General features: G+C 40.8%; 1 protein-coding gene and 1 long non-coding RNA gene across 3 annotated transcripts in view; one reads left to right on the forward strand and one right to left on the reverse strand.

Moving 5' to 3' along the window:
• LOC140635611 (lymphotactin-like) overlaps nucleotides 1–23,450 on the forward strand; it is a 194,462-nt gene that overhangs the window by 88,818 nt on the left and 82,194 nt on the right. The window lies entirely within an intron of this gene.
• Nucleotides 631–22,459, reverse strand: LOC140635612 (uncharacterized). Its single transcript, XR_012032948.1, has 4 exons — nucleotides 22,175–22,459; nucleotides 18,789–18,847; nucleotides 4,742–4,874; nucleotides 631–3,721 (listed from the first exon to the last, which is right to left on the reverse strand). It is a non-coding gene; the product is annotated as an uncharacterized lncRNA (long non-coding RNA).

Raw genomic sequence — 23,450 nt, forward strand, 5'->3', positions numbered from 1 at the left:
AAGCAAACCAGTCAATTTTGCGGCACCTTGTTGTTCAAGAAGCATATAATCAAAGGCAGGAGAGGGTGTTGAAATTAATGACTAGGATAACAATTGGAGATTATTTGTGTCATGGTAATTCCCATTAGATTAGACTGGAGAATTCATTTTTTATTAGTTAGAGAACCTTGCACATATATATATGTCTCTCAGAAGAGTATCCCACTGAGGTGAAAGAGAAATGTTACTATTGCTGCAAAGATGATCATGGCCTCACATAGAGGTCTATCTTTTTGTTAGCCTCCAAAGTGGGGTATAAGCATCCATTCTGTGTGATAATCTATTGTGCTATAAAAGTAATATGTTAGAATTTTTATTTCTGTTTATTTGTATCTAAAATAAGAAAGAAATTGAATTCTAATAATACAGGCTATATGGATTGACAATCACTTATGTCTAAAATTTATAAGTGAATATAGATGTATTTTGGAGATGCATATCCAAAATCTTTCTCTTGTAAGAGTGAATGATTAAACAAATTTGGAGACAATGGTATAAATATGATCACCAGGAGCAAATTCCCTTAGCCTATTAGAAGCTTCTCTGAATTGTACAGGATTCAGAACAAAAAAGATACTTTTATTTAGGTAATTATTCCACAACCTGAATTTAATCACAGCTCAGGGCTTCTTGTCCCAGAAATATTACTGCATATTACCCTGAAGCTTATGTCAAGACAAGGTATCAAGGCAGAAATTTTAAAATGTCATGAAAGGGATAAATAAAATTGCATTAAGTTGGAATTTAAATAGAAAATGGAAGAAGAGTTTCTGAGGAACTCTGAGGAAAGCATAGCAACATGGTCCAGAAGGGAGATATCTTGGTCTGGTAACAAAGGCTGGAGGGGTCCTGTGCAAGAGGTCTTTGGGTGGTGGGGCATCACTGTTTGGTCATCAGCAGTTGGGAGCTGGCCACACAGGAGCTGTGAGCCTCCTTTATTTCATCCTTTCTCTTGTAAATTTTTCTCTCTTTTTGCTTTTAAAGATTTTATTTATTTATTCATGAGAGATACAGAGAGAGAGAGGCAGAGACACAGGCAGAGGGAGAAGCAGGCTTCCCGCAGGGAACCCTATGTGGGACCCCATCCCAGGACCCCAGGATCATGACCTGAGCCAAAGGCAGATGCTCAATCACGAACCACCCAGATGCCCCCTTTTCTCCTTCTTTCACTCCAACCGTTAGAAGGCATGTCTTTTCTCCACTTATTGAGATATCTTCTGGGAGGAGATAGGTACCTGAAGAATTAGGCCACATATATCATGAGCATTCTAAACAGAGAGATTGCTGAATGGGAATAATAAAAACAAGGCAACTGTGAATGCTGCTTTTTCTTTTACCATCTTCTTCCAAGACCATTCTTTTAGGTCAGGCTCTGCAAATCAGTGAAACGCACAGCTTATCCCTTGGTTGGGAAAGGGTTATAGTGTCATCTGTTGGGCATTATTTAGGAAAAATAATCTTATTGACTATTTCAGACTTGATTTCTCTAAGTAAGGTAGGTAGGTCCTTGCTGTGAATCTTGAGGCTGCAGGACCCCTCCCTCTGGCCTGATCTGGACTCCCTCCCATGAGACAAAACCAGTAATGGCTCTCCTGACTCAGAGGTTATATGCTCTCAGCCTCTGGGTCACTCTGTCTTGTGCCCTTTGGAACGTCCTCGAGTAGGCGGAAGCTAGAGTGGGAAGTTACTGAGGGGGGTTCTGACATGGAAGCTAGAGGAATGTTCAGGCCAAAGGAGTTCAGTTCAAGACAAGGAGAGCAGTGGGCAGCAGTGTATCAGGAGGAGCCAAGGGGTTCTGGCCTGTGTCAAGGTCAAGGCCAGTTTTTGCACCTGGTCATGTGCCCTTTATGGATGTCTTCACGGGTAATAACACTGTGAGAGGAAGCTAGCCAATGTTAGGATCCTGGGCTGTATGTCTTCTTTCTGTGTTCTATTACTTTGCTAGACCTTCATCTTCATTTATTTTTCACATTTTTCTCTTCAAATTACTGAAGCAACTGAAATACATTGAAATAGCTCCTTTTTCAAATTCTATCTCTTGCTCATCAGCATGAAGCTTGTTGGCTGCATATGGACAGTCTTTAAGACATGTGGCATTTACTGGGTGACTTCCTTGTCCCTGCAAGATCACAAAGATGTCATTGCCTGAAAAGGTTTGGGAAACATAGCTTTGGTTCAGTGCCTGCTCATTTTTTTTCCCCCTCCCATCTGTTTGGGGGCGTTCAATGCCTTGTCAGTGCAGAATGCAAATCTGCTAAGATTTATTTAAGTTGCTTTTGTTTAGCAACTGGCTGTTTTATTGTGGCTTTAAATTTAGCCTCTTACTAATGACTATGTGCATTTTGGAGAGGAGGCTGGCTTTGCAGATAATAAAGCAGCTGTGTGTCTCTGCCTAACTCCCTCATCACATCTTCCTCTACAACCAAACTTCTTTTTCATTAGCTACAGAAAGCTTTGAGGACCTCCTATATCCAGGGCACTACTGAATGCTAAAGAGGATTCCAAGAAGCCCTCAGGGGAAATGAGCGATTCTGGAGCAGAAGAAAGGGTGCAGGCTTTGCAATTTAATGAACTTGAGCCTCAGTTTCATAATCTGTAAAGTGGAGATAGAAGTCTTTATCTGTGTGGTTTTGAAATACAGAAACACTAGACGTAGATGTTTGGCCTCTAGTAGACATTATCAATATTTTAAAAGAGTGATAATATTACAAGGGTGTCTGTGAAATGCCAACCAATTGCATGAAGGAAAATCAGAGGCAGAGAGAGGCTGAAGGCTGTCAGAAAGGAATTCACAGACAAGGATTGTTGTTACTACTATTTTGTCACTAAGAGAAAAAGAGCACACGTGTGTCACTTATTTCTCTGTCTCACACAATGCTGACCTGCCTCCTTTCTGAAATCTTAGCTGCTGTTGCTAATGGACAGCCTGGAGCCTGCTGCCTTTGAGAAATGGACTGTGGCCAAGATTCTGCATCTGGGGCTCACCCAGGTTCAGGAGGAGGTCCTTTAGCTCTCTGCTCTGGCTTTGCAGGCATCCTCCCAGAACAGAAGAGAGTCAGAGAAGGAGGCAAAAGGCTGCTGGGAACTCCATGCCCCTGAAGCAGCTGGACCAGGGCAGGAGGGAGGAAGGATGGGGGCAGGAGGGGAGAGGGAGTGTGGTTTTGAGAGAGAGAGAGAGAGAGAGAGCTGACCGTGGCCACTTTCTTGCCCAACCGCCTCCTCCATCATAGTACTTTGGGGTCAAAGTGTCTTGCCTTTACCTGGCTTTCTTATCTCTAATCTGGGAGAGCAGAGAGAAAATTCCTGTTTTCAGAGAGAAAATTCCTACTTCCCTCTACTCAATTTTCTTTCTCTTTTCTCCCAAGGGTCGAAAGGAGAGCTGGGAGAGAAGAGGGAAGGGGGGGCGGTGGTGGGCAAGGCAGCCTACATTTTCCCTCCTGGGTGCCGGGCTGGAGGAACACTGTCCTTTTCTAGGGAGCTTCTTCAGGGCCATGAGGACTATTTGGCACATTTTGCTGAGGCTTCTCTTCTCTTCTCTTCTCTTCTCTTCTCTTCTCTTCTCTTCTCTTCTCTTCTCTTCTCTTCTCTCTCTTCTCTTCTCTTCTCTTCTCTTCTCTTCTCTTCTCTTCTTCTCTCTCTTTTTTCCTTTCTTCTGTAGTGCTTGTTTCTTTGGTGTACAAATCTGATAGGAGAAGGCAGATCAAGCAAGTTGGAGGGACTAGAAAACAAATACTGAGAGACGGACTTTCCTGGTGGAATGCCAATAAAGTCATGGCTCCTATAGGTATTGATTTCTAGCCTTTCTCTTCCATCTTCTGCCATCCAGCCCAGGGAAACACTATGGATGACCATGGATCTCTTAATTCTGGCTCTGCCTTCCTTCTAGAAGTCCTTTGTCAACCCCACAACTTGGAGTCATTTCCTGCCCCTGTGTTACTTTATTTCACATTGGCTTTCTCCCATGGGAGTGATGAGCATGCTGTATTGTAACGAACTTTTAATTGCCTTTCCCTCTCAGTGGACTGTGGTGTCCTAGAGGGGAAGGACTGTGTCTTTTCCTTGTTGTATGCTTTGGGATGTAGTGGACACTCTGTTGATATATGTTAAATGTTTACTGACTGAATGAATCCTGCCATGTAGAACCTGGCACCCATTTACCCTCTTCCCCATCTCCTGAAGCTCACCTGGCTCATGTCCAATGTCTCTGGGGGTATTTTTCTCTGGTGTCCAATATAGAGTTGGCACAGAGCTCAGCTAACACCTGCAGAACCTTCCCCAGACTCCATTTTCAGAATAAGTACATAAATTGGCCATGATGAGACAGTGTCTTATCTTTGTTACATCAAAAAAGTCTGACCTTGAGAATGAGCCTGAGAGGCTCATTCAGTTAAATGTCAGACTTGAGCTCAGGTCATGGTCCCAGGGTCCTGAGAAGGAGCCCTATGTCTGGCTCTGTGCTCAGCTGGGAGTCTGCTTCTCCCCCTCTCTCTGCCCCTCCCTCCTGATCATGCACACTTTCTCTCTTAAATAAATTTAAGAACAATTTAAAAAAGTCTGACCTCACGAGTAGAAATGAAAGCCTTTTTGAGGAGAAGGGTGGATTCGAGAGCAGCTAGGAGGAGATAATACTCTAGCCACTCACAGTGGGTGCCAAGTCTCAGAGCACAGAACAGGGCAGAGCAAAGTGGTACACACCACACACCGTCAGGTTGAGGGTGGGTTGCCATCATTCAGATTCTCCCCAATTCCTTCTAAATGAGCTGAAATCAGATGATCCTCATTTTCAGTTGAGTCCAGGGTAGTAATTTCTTGGAAAGTACAAAGGAAGGCAAAGCCTAATGGGGCAAAGAAGGAAGAACAAGTCAATAAGAATCCAAGGGAGGGAATTGCTTTTCTCTCTGATTTTTGAATAGGTGATGGTCAGAGCTGGCAAAAGCTCAGGATGTGTCAGCAGCGCTGGAAAGGAGATGCTCTTGCTGTAAATCTTGGATTGATTTTTGTTCCTCCTTTCCCACTCCCTTCTACAGCATCATGCTCTCGACTGCAGAAGCTCTTACACAGGCTCACATTTCTTGGTGAGTACTCCTGAGCTGCCTCCCTAGTGCCCCCAGAGCACTCTGTACTCTCCATTAGAGCAAGGATCACATTCTGACTTGGAAGAGTTGTGGGTACAGCTGTCTTTTTCTCTCAGAGCAGACACACTGGAATTTCTCTCCCGCCTGCATTTCTGCATTAGCGGCTACAGACCACTTTCCTCTAAGAAAGGACTCTCCACATATTGTTAATTCCTTGAACTAAATTTGCCCTTTTGGCCAAAGTGCCCAATAGACAGGGAAACTCACTAAGTCCAAGAGTAGTTTTGGCTCCCAGTGGGAAGGAGTTTTACCAGGTAGTCTACTTTGGCCTCCTCCTACTCATGCCCAAGCCAACAGCTCAGGCTCATCTCTGCCTCTTCAGATTGCCTGTATCTTTCTGCCACTGCCAAAGCCCTGTGGTCTCCAATGGCTGTCTCTCTTCTTTCCCTCTCACTTCATTCTTGGTATTCTTTTTTTTTTTTTAAGATTTTATCTATCTATCTGGTATCTATGTATCTATCTATCTATCTATCTATCTATCTATCTATCTATCATCTATCTATTTGAGAGATAGAGAGAGAGAGAGAGAGACAGAGAGAGAGAGAGAGAGAGAGCACAAGCAGGGGGAGGAGCAGAGGGAGAAGCAGACTAGCAAACTCTATGCTGAGCACAGAGCCCAATGTGGGGCTCGATCCCACAACCCCAAGATCATGACCTGAGCTAAAACCAAGAGTCAGATGCTTAACTGACTGAGCCACCCAGGTGCCTCCATCCTTGGTATTATTTATTTAAAAGACCTCTAAGATTGTCCCCTCTTCACTCCATCTCACAGAGAAGTGACAACTGGTCTTATTGCTTTTTCTGGGTGAGAAATAAGAGGATCACATAAAGCTGACCTTTAATTCGTGACTTCCTTGTAGACAGTGACTATGCTGTGTTCTTACTCATGAGGGTGAGTCTCCCAATTGCTCTGTCCCCTTCCCCTTCTTAAGTATAGACTGGAGGAGAAAATTGAGTTAGAGAGGTTTGGATAATGCCTGACATTTATGGAGAACTTCCTGAGTAACAAGCATTATACTAAGTTTTTTACATATTATTTGTTTATTCTTTGCACAAACCTTATAGGTCAAGTATTACTGTAAGCTCATTTTATTAATGCAGAAACTGAGCCTCAGAGAGGTTGAGTTGAGTTACATGTTCAGAATACCCCAGCTGTACAGTGATGGGGCTAGGGTTTATGACTTGCTCTAAAATAATGGTATTAACAAATAGTCACTTCCCAATAGATGTCTTTTAAATGCCACTGTAAAGTTTGCATCTTTGAGACCATCAGATGGATAAACATCCATATCACTGCTTCTCATAGAAATAGACTATTATGGTCTATTTCTTTATTGTTGGCCTAGCAGGAAATAGTCTAATTCATTACTTATGAACTAGTTCCTAGAACTAAGACCATAAACCTTGACTTAGTACAGGAAGTGGCATGGTTTACATGCTCAGGAAACAGTGACCAGAATGAAATATTTGGCAAATTTTATACTCTGATTGAGAACCGGAGAGCTGGGGGAAATACCCGAACATTTTTCCATGCCACTAAATGCTTTCCCACCATGTGATTTTTAATGGCTGCATAGTACTCTATTGTATGGCATGCCACAATTTAAGGGGTGTTACTGAAAGCTAGGATTACTTAAAAAAAGAGAATTTGAGGATTAGGTCTGTAGTAGTTAGCTTTTCCAGCTTTAAAAGTTTGCATGGGGCTAGCTGTGTCCAAAGAAGGAAGCCTATATAGTTGTGTGATTTTCTAGGCAACACCAGGGGTGAGGGGCATGTCTTTTAGTCAAGCTTTGTACCAGCCACCTCTATAAAGTTATCCAATTCAATCTTGTAGTCTTAGAGAAGGTCAAAGATTCAGGTTCCAGATGTCTTAAAGCATCTACAGAAAATACAATCCCCTTTTCTTAATCCAATGGGGTCAGACTTATAGTTTAGATCTACAGAAGCCTTTATTAAGTGAAAGAAGATAGAAGCCCTACAACATTCCTAACTGGGTGCCAGTCATGGGAAAAATGTCTACAATATGATTCCCTGTCTTGGCTACGTTTGAAAGAATGGTATGTTCTGAAAAAAACCTAACAACCCCACAAAGGGGGTTTATTCTGATGTTACTTACTGGCTAAGGATCAAAGCATTAAGAGAGACAAGAGAGATCATCAAAGCAGGAAGAGTCTACAGATATCAGATATGATGAATTAAGTCATTAATTAGAGTCATGTCCTTGAATTGTGCTCCTGCACCTGGCCAAGCCATTTCCTGTTTTGTTTCAGGTCCCAGATAATAGATTTTCAGAGTGGACAGTTGATGGATAATAATGATGGTATCTCTCAGGCAGAAAGGGATGAGATACTGAGATGGGAGGAGAGATAAGGAACAACCATTAGTTTGGTGGGGGCAGGGGTCAAGTCTTCTCATCCTCAATTCCTCAGCACGTAGCATAGCATCTGTCATATAGTAGTAGATATTTAACATATATTTTGAGAATAAATACAGAAGTTAAAGCAGAACTGTGAGCTGCCCACTGCCATACTTGGTATTACAACAGAATGCATAGAACATGTGGGTATGTTCTATGGGTATGGAGTCAATGTCCTGTCAGAGTTTGGGCCTGGGCCTTCCTCAGATTCTTAGCTGACAGGTCAGGAATGTCCCAAGGGACCATTTTACTTCAATATTCTCAGGATTAGAAGTGACTAAGAAGGGATGGTGTTTAACTCTAAATTGATGAGAAGGGGTGATGAGAAAGCATGTTGGCTTGAATCTGTAGTAGCAGGATTCCCTCCCATCAGCCATGCTTTGAGTTGTGGGGAGAGACTGGGGGGTGGTGGTATGCTGGTGTCTGTAGAGTAAGAGATGACCTGGTTGACTTTGATTGTTAACCAACCTATTATACTGGAAAGGTTGGGAACCACAAGTTTAGATGTAAAGAATTTCATTTACAGTTAGCCTAATCCTTACATGTTTTCTTCTTCTTTTTCTTTTTTTAAAAGATTTTATTTATTTATTCATGACAGAGTGAGAGAGAGAGAGGCAGAGACACAGGTAGAGAGAGAAGCAGGCTCCATGTAGGGAGCCTGACCTGGGACTTGATCCCGGGTCTCCAGGATCGCACCCCAGGCTGAAGGCAGTGCTAAACTACTGGACCACTGGGGCTGCTCTGTTTTCTTCTTTCTGGGAAGGTGGAAAGCTCTTCTTCAGAACAAAGATATCCTGGTAGTGACACATGCAGAATCAAAATCAGATTTGTAAACTTCAGTTCCTGTTTTTTTTTTTTTGTTGTTGTTGTTGTTGTTGGAAGAGCTTTGGGAAAGTCAAATAAGCTAGAGAAAAGAGGATCTGTTCCCCTTTTGTAAAGCCAAGTTGGCCCATATTTATATTCCACCTCTTACACAATTAGTGTGAGAGATTAGAGTTGGGAGATACCTTCTGTAATAAGCTATCAGAAAGCCCTATTGTGTTGAGAAAAAATGAAGCCCTTGCAAATGATGGCACTTGAAATGAGAACAAACTTCCTGAGCAAGTAAATGGTAGAAGACTCAGCATTTTAACAAATTATTTCTGTCTTAGTCTGCCATTAAGCTATGGAGCTTCCTCCTCAAGCTCTTAATAACTCAAATAATCCATATTGATTCAAAAGGAGACTCAGGGGCTTACAGAATCCCCAGCACACAAGCATCAAAAGTGTCTCCTGATCCAGCAGGAAGCCAGTTCTCCAATGGATGTTACTCTTGGCTGGGAACAGCGAGGAGGAAGTGGTGGCCTTGCGGTGACAAATGGAGAGAGTATGAGTCACTCCAAACCCTATCCAAACCTCATCGTGGCACCTTGCTTGTGGAGACACATGCCGTGTAATGGTTGAGAGTACAGGCTTTGGAACTAGGCTGCCTGGACAAGCTACCCAACTGCTCTGCCCCTCAGTTTCTCATCTGCAAAAGGTGTGTGGGGGAGGGTAATAGCACCTACTGTATTGGGTGTTGTGAGGGTTAAATAAGCTAATACATGTTAAACAGAACAATGCCTGGCACATTTGGTGACTGATCAATAAGTGTTTGATATTATTACTCTATATGGGCTTCAGTCTTCTGAGGCTCTGATCTAAGGAACTTGGTAGGACAATGATTTTCCTGAGTGGCAGGAAATTTATAATGATCTGTGATCACAGAAAGGAAGAATAACATAGCAAGGGAACACCCACAAGCAAACAACACAGTTTGTTTCAGCCAGACAATCCAATATCCTTCCCTAACATACTTTTCTTCCAAAAAGGAAATCAAGGTAACTGGAGTTCTACTTCCTTCTCCTGACCATACATATCTTCTATAATGGGCACCAGCTGTCATTTAATGAAAAGCTCTATAGCCAAAGGGAAAACAGCCCGAATAATCCATGTATTTTGATTCATACATAGTAATAATAGTGGATAACATAGATCAGAGTAATAGGGAGTTCCTATTACTTACCACTTATGCTGTGATTAAAATGTCTTTTCCAACATTGATACCCCATTATTTCCCATTCCTTTTACTATAAGAATTGCTATCTGTATTTTAGCCCATTTCAACAAATATTAGTGGAATATTTTCCATGTAGTAGGCACTATGCTAGTCTTGAATAGGATAATGCCCTTTCCTGCAAAAAGGAGGAAAGGAGACATCTATGTCCAACACTGAAATTAGGTCGAAGTATTAAATGTGAAGATTTTGGGGCCAGAGTCTTGGAATGAATGATAGTTTCCTGTGTCAGTACACGTTAATAAAGTCTTCAGCCTTTTTAGCCAGAAAAATATTCCAAGGTCATTTATGCTGAAATGACCCAAGAACCAGACCTCATTTCAAGGCTCTGAGCAGCTTTCACATACACTAAATCAATAACAAATATGGGGCCAGCCTGGGAACATTGGAACAATAAGAACATGATATGAATGAGAATAAAATTTAAGCTTTGCATGGCTGACTCAAGGCTTTCCAATTGATTTACCAACAGAATTGAATTCAGATTCCATATTTTGTCCAGCTTCAGAGTACACAATGCAACGAGCCTAGCTTTTCTCTGTGGACTAGTTAGAAATGCTACTGGTCAGCCAGAGCCCAGGGAGTTGGTGACAGTGCTCAAGGCCTTCCTCTGATGATTTTTTTTAGCAGCTGTAATTCATGTTCCATTATCAAGAGAGAACTGGCAGGTCCAACTCTCAAGCCCCAGATTTTCTCCACAAACTGATACTATGCCTCTTGCATAGCCCACAAACTCTCAGACTCAGTTCACTATGTTATTCTCTAAATCTGCTTCCCTTCTGTGGATACCAGGAATGTACCAACATTCATCCAGTTGCCAGAGCTAGAAATCTGAGAGTCATCTCTGTTTCACTAGTCACTGCTATTCAAGGAGGAGTGAAATCATTTGCATGTCTGAATACTGCATGAATCTGTCCTAGCCTCTTCATACTAAGTGACTTTCAGTATCAAAGCTTGGGGGAAGGAAAGCATTGCTGAAATTATGGGAGTGGGGATGAGGATGTCAGAGGGTCAGGTTGGGGAGGATAATCTCTTACCTTGGAGCCACGACTTCTCTCCTCATCCCTCATCTGGATTAATGTAATAGCCTCAATCTTGTCCTCCTCTGCTCCATTTCCAGATTGCTGCCCAAGGAATGTTTCTAAAGTGCATCTCTTAGGAAAACATTGTTATGAATCTCTTGACAAAATGTGTAATGAAGGGTATGGAGAATTTAGTCAGAGCAGATAATGAAACAGTTTTAGTGTTGGTACATGAATATGAAGACAAGTCAATGCAGCAACAAAGAAGGTCTAGAAATAAACCCAGGAGTATATGGGCATTATTCGTGTAGATAAAGATAGCATTTCAAAGCCATGGGGATTAGTGGATAGTTGTTCTTTTCTCTTCGCTTGGACTACAGGGGGGTCTCTGTGTTTGCCATGGTTGCACTGCAAGTGGTGTATGAGCATATTTACTCCTTTGGGGCCTGAGTGGCCTTCCTAGAGTGTTTCTTGGAATCAGGGTACACTTAATTTTTACTTATAGTCCTTTAGTAAGAAGTGGCCACCAATAGCTGCAAAGGTGGCTGAAAATGTAGCCATGTGCCTAAAAGGAAGGAAAGAATGGATTTAGGTGGACAGTAGCATTCTGCTTCTTTCAATCATCCCGTAAATATCAATTCAACACCTACAATATGATAAGCACATTCTAGGTGGACAAAACAGGCAAAAAGATCCGTGCCATCATGGTTATCTACCTCCAAGGGCAGAGCAGGAGTGGGATGGGCACACAACCCCAAATGAGAAAAAATATATATAATGTCATATGTTACTAAGTGAAATTGTCAGAAATAAGGCAGAGAAGATTTATGGGAAATTAAGGGAAACAGAAGTGGCTTGTTGCAATTTTAAGTAAGGTAGTAAGAGAAGGCTCCTCTGAGGGGCAGATATTTGAGCGAAGCCCAAGAGGCGACGGAGTCAGCCATGTGGATCCATGTGGGAGAAGAGCAATCAGGTAGTGGTAAGAGGATGTGCCAGCACCCCAGGGAGGATGATGCTTGGAGTTCTTGACAAAGAACAAGGAGGTCCCTGTGGTGAGCTGAGCAAGCAAAGGGGAGAATAGTAGGAAATGAGGTCAGGGGATATTGTGGAGGGTGGTGGAGGAGGAACTGTGAGGGCCCTAGTCAGGGGCCACTGGAGAGTTTTGAGCCAAGGTCTGTCATGCTCTGATTTACATTTGAAAGGCTACTATTTTACAATTCAACCCTGAAGGGCAAAGATAGAAATTAGGAGGTAATTACAATAATCTAGGAGAGATCCAATTTTAAAAGGGGCAGAGAATCTGAATAGATATTATTCCAAAGAAGACATCCAGATGACCAACAGACACATGAAAAGATGCTCAACACCACTGATCATCAGGGAAATGCAAATCAAAACCAAATGAGATTCACCTTACCCCTGTCAGAATGCCTAAAATAAAAAACTCAAGAAACAATAAGTATTGGAGAGGATCTGGAGAAAAAGGAATTCCTTTTGCACTCTTGGTGAGACTGCAAACTGGTGAAGCCACTGTGGAAAGCGCTATAGAGGTTCCTCAAAAAATCAAAAACAGAATTATTATATGTTCAAATAATTCCATTACTGGGTATTTACCCACAGAAAATGAAAACACTAACTTGAAAAGATATATGGACATATGATTTTACTCTTATGTTGAAGTTAAGAAACAGTACCAATGAACAAATAAAAAAGAGACAAACAAAAACTCCAGACTCTTAAATGCAGAGAACAAACTGAGGGTTACCAGAGGGATGGGTGAAATAGGTGATGGAGATTAAGTGTGCACTTGTCTTGTTGAGCATTGTGAAATATATAGAATTGTTGAATATATCTGAAACTAATATAACACTATATGTTAATTATATTTCAGTAAAAAAAAAAGAAAAATATATACTGACCTATCATCTCTCTCTCTCTCTCTCTCTCTCTCTCTCTCTCTCTCTCTCTCTCTCTCCTCTTTTTAAAAAATTTGCATCAAGGAAATAAATCTGGGTTCAAATTCTTTCTAGGTTTGTGATGTTGGACAAATTACTTAACTTTGAGGTTATTATTTTATCGTAAAAAGGGGACTATAATGTTTATCTTTCAGATTTGTTTGTGGGTTGGATAAGTAATATACATAAAGCACGGTGCTTTTATTGAGCATCAGAAAAAAACCTTTTTTTAAAAAAGATTTTATTCATTTATTTGACAGAGAAAGAGAGAGACAGCACAAGCAGGTGGAGCAGCAGGCAGAGGGAGAGGGAGAAACAGGCTCCTCACTGAGCAGGGAGCATGATGTGGGACTTGATCCTAGGACCCCAAGATCATGACCTGAGCCAAAGGCTCAGATGCTTAACTGACTGAGCCACCCAAGTGCCCCAGATAAAACCTTTATAGAACTGGAAGGTATTATTATTTTCCTCCCTTTACAGATGTAGCTCAAGTTCACATGTGCCTGAGTGAGATCCACACTGGACTTCAGACTTTTGCTTCCTAATCTGATGCTTTTCTTATTTTACCATCTCCCTACTTTGTCTCCAGGCTTAGTGAATACTGATGTCCAGTTGCAAACAGCTGGGTGTGGATGATACCCCTGGACTTCTGGGGTGGGCAGTTTGAAGTTTACCTCAGTGGAATCCTAAAATGACAGCCAATCGGTCAACATCATTAATGAGCTCCTTGTTATTTGCCCAGCACTGCCTGTAGTTGCTTTAAGGGCCACAGGTAAACGTGCAATCCTTTTCTGTGCTCTCATTGGGAAGACTGTCTGGTTTCACTGATAGGGTGGATATCTATAAAATGATAGTGAATGTGACAAGCCAGGGTACACAAGGTGACAAGAGGGCCATGTCCAGGCTATAAGGCTTGCTCTTCCAAGGAGCTGAATGGATGCAGGGAAGGTGATGCTGGGTTTCCCAGAGAAGGTGGTATGAAAGCATCTCAAGGAAGGTATGGGGTCTGGCTCGTTGGGAGGAAGGAGAGGGCAGTCTGGAAGAGGAGAGGATAGGAGAAGCAACAGCTCTGCCAAATTTCTGTTTTTCATGCACTTGAGGTAATGGCAGTTATCATGTTTTAAAAATAACTGGAGGCCACGGGTGTCAGCAGCAATGGGTTTCTGCAAGATAGCCAGGTTACAAGATTAAAGCCTGCAGGCCTGCCCAGTCTATTCAAACTGATGGCCTTGTCTGAGACCCACATCAACAGGGCTCACATGTCCTCTGTCCTGCTGTGCTCAGTTTGGGGCGTGTTGGAGGCTGAGAGTTGAGACAGGGAGTACAGGGAAGCCAGGAGACAGAGAGACAGACACTAGCCCAGCTGCAGGAAGGAGCAAGTGCCCTTAGACAGCGGTTTGTCAAGCTTGGAGCTACAATTCAGTGTCGGCCACCTCTTGCAGAGTGGCAGAGGGAGGAAGTGGGGTGGGGTGCTCATGTAGGGAATGGCTGGGGTCAGCATCCACCAGCAGCCCTCCGACTTGCACCTTCTTGGGTGCTGGGACTGCGAAACTCTATTAGGAATGCAGTGAGCATGGCTTCAGTGATAGTCTGAGCTCCAATGAGGTCATTCTAACAAAGCTCGAGGAGAAAGAGATCATTCCAGAGGGAGGAGGAGGGACTCATTATGCTCACACTCAGACATGGATATGAAATCCAAACAGTTTTTCTAAAAACAATCCCTTAAAATAGTCATGACCTGCTGCAGAACTCTTGTGTGTTACTGATAGGATTGCATATAGCATAAGGGTTTTAGGGGGGGATTTTGGCATAATGTATGTACTTTTTTAACCTGACAATTCTAGTTCTGGGGATTCATTTGAAGGAAACCATGGATGTGGACAGATTTATTGATGCATGATTCACAGGGTTTATTGAAACATTACCTTTTTTCCTATTATAATAGCATCTTTATTTGTAAAAATCCAGATATAAAAATGTATTATTTTAGTCTTTCCAAGTTTACCTTCTCATAAAAACAAAAGGCACATAAAAATCTTTCCTGCTGTCATTTCCTTAGATGATGTTTTATAAGCAACCCCCCGACCCCCCATATAGCTACATGCTTCATTTCGGGGCATCTCGTCTTCCCCACATGTGGAACCATTACTTTTAAAGTGTGAAAAGTTTTAAACTAAATGCTTAAGAACAGGAATGTGATTAAATAAGTTACAAGGAGTTCTTATGAGGAAGTACAAAGCAAACATCAAAAATAGCATCCTAGGGCAGGGGTCAGCACACTGCAGCCCACGGGCCAAATCCCATGAGCTGCTAGATCCTTCAGCAAGTAATGGTTTTACATTTTTAATGGTTATATAAGCACTTACATAATTGCCTCAATTTTGCTTCTTGGCCTGCAAAGCCTAAAATAGTATATAACCCTTAAAGAAAGAGTTTGCTGACCATTGCTATGGAGGAATACTTAATGAGATGCAAAATTTTCATTACCAATGTAGCTAGTAGAGGATACAGTGTTAGTCTGGGTCTAAGTTATCTATTACTGAGTAACTGTCCCAGAATTTAGTAGCTTAAGACCATAATCATTTTACCTGCTCATGATGCTTTGGGTTGAGGGTAGTTGAGCTTCTTACATGGCAACTGGCTTCTCTGAGAGCAAAAGCAGAAGCTACCAGCCTCTTAAAACTGGGCATATTTTCACCCTACTGCATTCCACTGATCAGTGATGATCACAAGGTCAGCCCAGATTCAAGGGGTTTGGGGGAATGTTCTACCTTTTGATGGGAGGAGCAACATGCATGCATGGAGTGGGGATAACAGTAGCACCTGTCTTTAGAGACCATCAGAGTGTGCAACAAACGGCACATATACATAGATACAGATACACATTCATGGGCTTCTAGTGATGACCATGAGAGCAACTTTCAGGGGGTACTGACATGTAAAAAGAACAGCCTTGCCTATTTTAGAAATCTGCAGTAGATGTCTGTTATATTCACGCTTACCTATCATCTTTTGAACAACTTTCTAGATTTGGGTAGATGAGCCAATGGATAAGACAGGTGGATGAATAATGCATCCTCCTTGCAGGTAGGATGCTAGCATGTGATGGTATCATGTAAAACAAAACAAAACAAAACAAAAACAAACCCAAAACAAACAAATTAAGAAAGCTTGAAGTCTGGAGCCAGACTGTCCAAGTTTAAATCTCAAGTCTGTCACCTACAGTCTGTGTCTAGTGATAGAATCTTTATGTATTGAAGTTTCCTCATCTGGGATAATTGTAAAATAACACCCTAGGGTTGTTGTGAAATGTCAATGAGTTAATTCTTTTTTTAAAAAAGATTTTAATTATTTATTTCAGAGAGAGAGAGAGAAAGAGAGCTTGCAAGCTTGAGCAGAGGAAGGGGCAGAGGGAGAAGTATACTCCTCGCTGAGCCAGGAGCCCAATGTGGGGCTTGATCTCAGAACTGTGGGATCATGACCTGAGCCAAAGGCAGATACTTAACTGACTGAGCCACCCAGGCGCCCTGAGTTAATGCTTTTAAAGAGCCTAGCACAGTGTCTGGCACACAGTGAGTGCTCAGTAAGTGTTAGGATAGGTCCTGGGCTCTGCCCATCAGACCTCAGCAAAAACTTCAATTCAGGGAGCCTGGGTGGCTCAGTGGTTGAGTGTCTGCCTTTGGTTCAGGTCATGATCCCAGGATCCTAGGATAGAGTCCTGTATCTTCTCCCTCTGCCTATGCATTTGCCTCTCTCTCTGTGTTTCTCATGAATAAATACATAAAATCTTTAAAGAAAATAAATAAAAATAAAAAACCCCTTCAATTCAGTTGTGAACAACATGAGACAGCAGATGTGGGGCAGTGTGGGGCTCAGAGCTGCTGGCACTGGTAGCTGCAGAGGCATACAGCTTTTCCCCAGCCACAAGATCCAAGTGGAATTGGTGGTAGGAGCAATTAAAATAAAGCCCAGTTCCAGGCATTTATACTCAGCAGGTGGTTTCCCCACTGGATCTCTGTGGTTTGGGGCATTATTCCTGGAAGCTTCAAGTCTTAATATGTTATTCATTTATTTTTATTTTATTTTTTTGGCAAATTCAATAATGTGAGCTAAAATATCTTTTAATAAATTCATTTTTTTTCTCCTAAACTAACCAAGTGGATTCTGTGTTTGATATTCCAGCACCAGGGATATTCCTTAAAGGCATGCTCTTATATGTTGCATGTACAACACATGCAAATCCTGGGAGATATTACACACAGAGTCTTCAGTTTTTAATATTATTATTGTTGTGTAATGTGCCTAATACGGAACTAGGGGAGCTAATTTGGATTCCTGCCTAATTAAGCGTCATGGGCCTGGAATCAGATCTGTTCTGCTCAAATTTGCTTCTCCTTAGTTCTCTAGAACTGGACATGTGAAATGGCCTTGGTTTATCACATTCCAGAATTGTCTGATAATGACCAGAACTTCCTTTTGTCTAGGATGTTTAACATTTTTTCCCCCTTGGGTGACATAAAATTTATATAATTTTTGTATTTGTCTGATGCATTTAGGTGAAACAAGTGAGTAGATCTAAGAAATACCTTTGGTGTTCAGATTTGGAACATACTAACATCCATCTGGAAAATTTTCAGTAGTCATAGGCAAGTATTGTTAAAAGATGCCAAGAGCCCAGGAGAAGGAAACGCAAACATTTCTGGACTGGAGGTGAAGCTTGAGTGGCACGCTGAGTCCAGCCTCGATGACATGTATGGTAGTTGTTGTAAGGGGAGAGGGCTGAAACTGGGAGAAGGTTATAAAAGATTTAAAGGGGAGAGGAACTTTTTTCTGGGAAAGATGGGATATTGTGTAAATTGAATGTACACGTTTGAGCTGGGCTAGAATAAATTGCCAGTGCTCATGATGTTGCAAGAGTCAAGACATCAGAATAATTTCTCAAGATTTCATGAGGCAACAAAATACTACTATTTCTATATTAGTCCAGGAATACCCAGAGGGGTTCATGATGCCAATAACAATGAGTAACAACTCATCTCAGAGAGATGAGTCCATTAGGCCTTCTTAAGATGTTTGCTGGCTGCAAGATGGCATTGGCTCTGTGGATGGGGGGACAGGGAGATATGGATGAGGCACTTGGGCAGCCAGGGTATCAGAGGGTGGTATTGACCAGAGTCTGGGGTAGGAGTGATGAGTTAAAAGAGGGCAAAGCACAGCACTATAGTGAGTGAGAAAGGTCCTAAAAATAATATTAGAGCTAGTTGGAAATATATTTCATGTATCCAGTTCACATTTTACTAAGATCATTCCTGCTCAAATATTACACGGAGGTCGGTATAGCTTTTCTGTCTTCCCACTGAAAGCATTACTATGGATCTTTGCTTCAAAGTGAGAAGAATTGGGACCAAGTTTAAACTTGAGTTCTTAGGTCCATATTTTATCTGTGTGTCCTCAAGCCTATTATTTCACCTTGCTATGTCAAAAAAGTTGTATCTGTAAAATAATCAAATAGCACTCATTTTATTTGTAGGGCTATTCAATTGTGATATGAGATGGCATTGGAGAATTATTATTAATTTTGTTCATTGTGATAAAGATAAATGCCATGGTGCTTGTAATTTACTAAATACTTAAGTAAAAAAAAGTTGTAGAAGTATAGCAAGACGCTCACATTGTAAAGTCCAAGAGATGTATATTCAGGTTATTAATACTACTTCTCTCTGTGTTTAAAATTTTCCATAATTAAAAGCTAGAAAAAATGTGGATCTTATTTAACTCAAGGATTGCTACAAGGATCAAATGAGAAAATGGTTGGAAAATATTTTATAAATGGTGGAACACTAAACAAGTGTGGGTTATATTTCTTCTCATTGTTCTCTTAGTTATTCGAATTCTACTTTTGTCTAGATGTGCTTTCTCTCTTTTTCACCTTCCCCACCTATCCCAGATGTTTAAGGGAATGTTTTCTGATAAAATTTTCTTTCATTGTGCAGAATGGAAGTAACAAAATCTACAAAGATCACTGGGGGAAAGCAAAGGTCTAGGTTCCATTCCTTTCTCTCTGTGAGGAGTGGTTTCTCAGATGGCCAGCTAATTACAATATATCATGCTTCCATTTCCACTCACCAGCTTGCCAGCTTCTGGAAAGACCTCCACGCTTGGTTCTAATAATTAATGCTTTTGGTCTAAGAAAGAGAAGAAAATGATGCAGGGCTAATTACTGAGGTTTTGTGGGATTACCTTTCAGCCATTTATCTGACATTTTTCTCAGAACTTTAAATCCTTTGGAAAGAGAGCATTTGGGGCAAGTGTATTGGTACAATATGAGTACGGGACATCTGTTCTCTTCCTTTTTCCCAAACTCCAAGAGTTAGTCCTAAGAGTTGAATACAGCTACATTTTCCCCTTCAATTTTAATGAAAATAAATTAATGAGAAACATACTATCCTTTGCAGTTTCATTCTCCTTTCACATAGACATAAATTTTTCTGAGCAGTTGGGAGCACTGTACTTGGTAAGAAAAGACACTTTATATTTAGCTATTTGCATATTAATGCTGCTACACCATCCCTCATATGGATGATGTATTCCAGATATTAAATTGCTTGCCTTCTTGTACTTTGAATGAAACTATGACTTGGAGACAACAAATTCTCAAGGCTGGCCAGAAGCCATGCCTCTTTCTTTCTAAACCACTAGCACAGTGGGACCCTGGGTAAACTTGAAAAATCATTTTGCTTCTGCAGCTTCTCTCTCTACCTTTGTGAAATTAGAGCAATGGTATATTCAACTCCAGTTCTTTCCTTAGGGGATATGACTAATGGGAAGGATGTTTACAGAGTGCTTTGGTTGCTTTAGAGAGGATGTTCTATTCAAGGCAATAATAGAAAAACTTACAAATCATGAGACCTCTGGGTAGTATGTTATCTGCATACAAAATATTCATATTATTGTTTCATATTTTGCAAATTAGATCTCTCTAGCACAACTGGGATTAAATTGGATGGGCATTTTTTTTTTCATTCTCAGAAGCCATGCTGTTGTTTTGTTTGAAGACTAAAGCTGTAAATCCTCAACCAGTGATAAAATAATGATCAATAAGATTGACAAGATATATGAAATAATTAAGAGGGTTGGAGACAAAAATCCTACTAGAAAAAAAATCAGAAAAGCTATTCAGTTGATCATTCCTAGCAGAAAATCCCTGTGAGTAACTAAGTATCAAGCACCCACCTCAATGAGTTCCACAGCCCACTTTCTCATTATGGGACAGGCTCCAGACTTTGATTACCGAAATGGAATGCATTTTATAGCCAAAACTGATGATTTTACGTGAAGCAAATTGTAAAACTCAGTAATCAAGTATACTTCTACTTTTGGTTTCTGAAGAGGCAAAAGACCAAATTGATATCATATAATTATTTTGAGGAGGCATTTTTGGGGTACGTTCTTTGTGTATGATGAATCCTAATTATCAACCTCTTCAAAAGTCTCCTTGTAATTCTATAGGGTAATACTATTTGGCACAATGGTCCTGAGCTGAGAAGTCACAGAATCAAGAAGATCAGAGCAGCAGGGACCCCCAGAGATTACTTGAGGGACCTCTCTCCTCTATAGAGGATGAAACTGAGGCTCACAAAAAACCCTTATTAAAAGATATTTGATGTACTGTGCAAAGGATTTGTTTACTAGTTGACCAAATATTCATTGAATACCCACTATGTTTTAAACAAAAATCTATTGATTACCTCCTTTCTGCCAGGGAATGGATAATAGTTCTCAAACAGAATGGGGATTAATGGGAGAGATTACATACAAACAAATAATTAAAGGGTGGTAAGCCATATTCAAAGAGCTATGGAAAATGGGGCATCCCACCATTTCTCATACAAGAAATAGCCTAGAACAGTATTTCTTAAACTTTATAAGATATTCTGATCTATAATATTGGGGGTCTTGGGAAAAAATTTTTGGTGATATAGTATTAGGAAATGATACATAAATTTTTCTTGGAGGTTTACAGTATACAGAAGTTCTGCAGTTAAAAAGATGCTTCTCACATTTATGTGAGCATGGACACCATCCCTTGACCTAACCTTCTTCTCATCTTTCCTTTACTCCTTCTCCTCCTCCCTCTTCTTCTCTACCTTAGCCTCCTTCTTCCCTCTCTTCTTCCTCCTTCCTACTTTTTCTGGCAGAACCTTTTTTTACATCTCACAGAATGCTCAAGTTCTTATAGGACATTGTTTAGGAAGTTCTGAAAAGTGTTTTAACCATTTCTGAATTAACCAGAAAGCTCCATTAGCTAAGAGATCATATTCTCAAAAGACTCTGCTAATGGAGGTTTCAAAGTAATTCCAAACCATGGTTGGAATCAGTAATAATTAACAGTAATAATCAGTAATAATAGTAATTAACAGTAACAAATTAACAACTTTTCCTCATCACATTATGAAGAATGATGAAGCAATAATTAATACAATTTGGGGGACTTTGATTATTAACCAGAAATGACATTTGGAGATGTAATATAACAAACAATTGCTTCCTGTTTTGTTCCAATTAATCTAATATGACTGGCACAAGAAATAATCCAGGAGGTATAAGATTTCAGAGCAAATACATATTTGAGGAAGTGCTCCCAGTTGCCAATAAATGCAGGCTGAAACTCTGAATATAAAAACAGTCCATTCTAATGGAAATTAGAGTAATAGAGAATGTTATATCATTCCTTTCTTGAGATTTCATCAATATCAGCATCACAAATTATGCCCTGGGGCAGTCAGATTATGTTTCTTTTTTTTCTAGAAATCTTATTTAGTTCTGTAGGGGACTGCAACATAACACATCTTTGCATAGTCCTTTACTGAATTTATTACCTATATTCCTGTAAGTTGCCTTGTATATTTGATATATATGGCATATACGATAAATATATTACATTGCATATATAATATATATTACATACATATATGATTTCTTTTTTTTGCCGTTGTTACAACCCTGCTTAAAATTCTGTATTGTGGCAGCGAGGTAAATGTAATCGGACAGTGGTGTTTAGAGAGTAGGCTGAGTGATAATAAGCTCCTATATTATTTGTCAAGTCAGTCTCTCTGGGAAGACTAGAAATAAAACTGGTTGGATTTTTTTTTTTTTTTTACATTCCCTCAACCTACTGCCTTTTCTTTTCTAACCTCTTATAATCCCTGGCAACAACTGTTGGTAGCCAACACAAATCTAATAACCAATAATGGATTCCCTAACAAAGTGCTGTGGCAACAGACCCTAGCGTTTGTTCAAATCTCAGCTCTGCTGTCACTTCCTCTGGGAAGATTTCTATAAGATGGGACTCTCTGCCCCTCTTAGAGGCTCTATAGCGCCCTTCTCTGGCTCCTTTCCCTAGGTCTCAGATCTCTTTGTTTACCATAGTCTGTGTCTCTCATCTCTTACAGTAAAAAGTTTCCATGTAAATTTTACTGGACCTGAGTTTTCCTCTTTATGACAGTACTTACCTTGTCATATTGAAGTAGCCTGTTTGTCCATATCCCTCTCTAGACAGGGTATAAGTTAGATGAGGACAGCCTCCATGTGTGCCTGGCTCATTTCAGAGTTCCTGGCAGCTAGCAGAGCAGACAGTCCATAAATAAATCAAACGTAATTGAGTTGGACTGACCCCTGCTCGGTTCAAAACCTGTTGCACCTCTTCGTGGACCTTGCTGGGCTGGCACTGCCTTGCTCATCTATCAAATGAGATGTCAGTTAAGCAACTTGCCCATTGGGCTTCAGATCATGTTTCTGAACTTAGAACACTATACTGCGTGTCTCCGCAGAGCCTGAATCCCTCCCACAGACAGGTGGCCAATAACGCGCTCTCTCTCTCCACTCAGGCATGTGCATGAACTTGCAAATCCAGGGCAATTCCATTCCTCCTTGATGCCTTCCTTGGAATATCCCAAGCAAACCTTGTTCATACAGCTGCATCTTCTCTGCCTTCAGGGAGAAGGTCCTCAGCAAATAGGCACGATTGTATGCTAGACTGCCACTAACTATTCTGGACCCACGTCACTCTGTGTGTGAACTAACTATTGTGTCTCCCCTGACAGTAAACCCAGAATGAGTGAGTGGCTTTAAGTCCAACAACTCTCGACTTTCCTTGATTTTCTCCTCATGTGTTAATCATTTAGGAGTTCACCTCAATCCTTCTTAATCTTTTTATATTTTTATACTGTATCTGACACGCTTCCATCTTTTGTAGTTGGTAAGCTTTCATGTATTTTGATTTGTCCTCGATTTACCCCTTTCATGCTTTAAGGACATTTTCTGTACTCTAGACTGTATTCTGGCTGCAGTCCTGTTCTTACTATAAAGTATGTTAGGAGCTTCAGGAAGTATCTTATCCTCTCTGGAGATTAGCTTAGGTACTTGCTTTATGTCTCAGCTCAGAAACTCTAAGAGTATCGTGCCAGTATTTGATTACTGGCAGTGATTTCCTGTATTCTTAATTTGTGATCTGTATCTTAATCATCTCTTGGGTTGAGAGCTAAAATAATTATAATACTGTAAATGGTACTACCACTACAGCTACTAATAACTGAAATTTTTATTATTACTGAGCACTTTCCATGCATTATCTCATGTAATCTTCATAAAATACTGTCATCTCAGTGGTCTCTCCACCTCATAGACAAGGAAACTAAATTCCTGGAGGTTAGGCAACTTGTATAAGGTTTCAGGTTGGTAAGTGGCAGACCCAGGATTCATATTCAGATGTGTCTAATATTATAGTTA

The sequence above is a fragment of the Canis lupus genome, chromosome 6, assembly GCF_048164855.1.
Source record: "Canis lupus baileyi chromosome 6, mCanLup2.hap1, whole genome shotgun sequence".
Lineage (NCBI taxonomy): Eukaryota > Metazoa > Chordata > Mammalia > Carnivora > Canidae > Canis > Canis lupus.